This window comes from Panthera onca, chromosome B1 (genome assembly GCF_046562875.1).
Source record: "Panthera onca isolate mPanOnc1 chromosome B1, mPanOnc1 haplotype 2, whole genome shotgun sequence".
Taxonomy (NCBI): domain Eukaryota; kingdom Metazoa; phylum Chordata; class Mammalia; order Carnivora; family Felidae; genus Panthera; species Panthera onca.
The window spans coordinates 41,061,903-41,064,114 of record NC_138342.1 but is presented as its reverse complement, the minus strand read 5'-3'; positions in this window follow the sequence as shown (position 1 = coordinate 41,064,114).

The following is a 2,212-nucleotide window of genomic DNA, read 5'->3' as shown; positions in this document are numbered from 1 at the left end:
AAGGAAATGACGTCAAGACCCCCCCCCCCCCTGCGGCATCCAAAGGCTAGCTGCCTCGGAGTGGACGCCGGCGCGGGCGCCTGTCGGCACCGCCCCCTCTGCCAGTCCCTCCTCCCTTCACCCCCAGGCCGCGGCGCTCGCGAGCTACAGTGCGGCTGCGCGCGCCACCACTGCGGGTCAGGAGTCCCGCCCCGCCCCCTTCCTGCCTGCCGCGGGACGTTGGGCCTCAGGCTCCTGTGACGCACCTGTCATCTTCCGGTGACCGGCTGACGGGAAAGTTCAGGAACACCTTCTTATCCCCTAGTTGAGATAACCGATTTTTCTTGGACTTCTCTGGTTTGGGGCTTTACACAATTTATTTCATTCTTTGAAAGTGGTGGAAAGTAATTACTAAGCATGCGTACTTGGCTATGTGTCTTGGTGTTTTGAGATAAGCTGCCGACTAGTTCTAGAACCTGGGGCGTGGTACAGTACCTCTTTGAGCCTCAGATTTTTCTCATCTGAAAAGTGGAAATTACACCCATCTCATAGGGTTGTTAGGATTAAAGCAACACGTCTGAAAGCAGACAAGCACCCAACGGTTCTCTATTAATGGAAGAGTCTCTGTTTGGGGGGCTCGTGACTTCTGTTCATCGGACAGGCGACATTCATTCATGTATTCATTTTAACAAATATTTACTGGGTGCCTACTGTGAGCCAGATGCTGAAAGTTCCCGGTGACTCGACAGAGAACAATTAACTCTACTTGTTCTTGTTTTATCAACTCCGAACAACCTCTGGTTTCTTACCTCTTTCTGAAACCCTCTGCCACTGTCCTCATTTCACCCTTTCCACTGCCTGTAGAGCTGCCCTATATTTATTCTCCCACAGGAATATTTAAGAGAGACAGCCTACTGTGATCCGTCTAAAACACAAACCTGTGGTTCCTTCTTTAGAACCTTTTGATGGCTCCCGTCATGCACAGAGTATAAGGCCCTTCACGACTGGGCCTCTGTCCTCTTGAGCCTCACTTTCTTCTGTTGCAGTGTTCAATAAGAAACAGCCTGGGGCGCCTGGTTGGCTCAGTCCATTAAGCCCGACTTTGGCTCAGGTCATGATCTAAGGGTTCCAGCCCCGCGTGGGGCTCTGTGCTTCCAGTTCAGAGCCAGGAGCCTGCTTTGGATTCTGTGCCCTCCTCTCTCTCTGCCCTTCTCCCACTCATGCTCTATCTCCCTCTTTCTCAAATAAATAAATGCACATAAAGAAAGAAAGAAAGAAAGGGCGAGCCTGTGGCCTTTTGCACTCACAGTCCCTGTATGCTGTTCCCCCTAACTTAACCCTCTTCCCTGCCTGGTCCACCCTGTTGGTATTTCAAAATCCTGTAATTTACAGTAATTTACATTACTTTCTTTATAAAGCTTTCCCTGAAGCACACCACAGAGAATTAATCACTCCTCCTCCTTAGCACCTCTTTTCTTTGTACATACTTCCATCATTCCAACGTAAATCTGCTTTGTATTGTGATTTTTTGCTTGTCTGTCTCTGTTAACGGAACTCTTTTGGGACCAGAGACCTTTACTGATGAATCTATACACTTCCAAGTATATTCCTAAGATATTCAATATTAACAATTAATACTCATTTTGTTTCTGGGACAATGCTAAGTGGAGAGTAGGCCCAGGGGGTTTGTACTTGCTGTTCTCTCTTCTAGAACACTGTTCTTCCAGGTGTTCACATGGCTTCTTAGATCGAAGCTGATGTCACCACATCAAAGACGCTTTCTTTGGTTATTAAAATAGAACCCCAGTCACTCCCTGCTACCATATTTATTTTCATAGCACTCATGATCTAAAATAATTATTTGTTTTTTTATTGCTTTTCTCTCTCCACTTATTAAAATAAAAGATCTATGAAAGTAGGAGCCTGACTGACATCAAAATGATTGGCACATAGTATGAAATCAATAAATATTTCTTTAATGAATTTGTTGAGTACATTTAAAAAATTTTTTTTAATGTTTATTTATTTTTGAGAGACAGAGAGAGAGACAGGGTGTGGGCAGAGAAGGGGCAGAGAGAGAGGGAGACACAGAATCTGAAACAGGCTCCAGGCTCTGAGCTGTCAGCACAGAGCCTAATGCGGGGCTTGAACCCACGAATCATGTGAGATCATGACCTGAGCTGAAGTCGGATGCTCAACCGACTGAGCCACCCAGGCGTCCCTGTTGAGTACA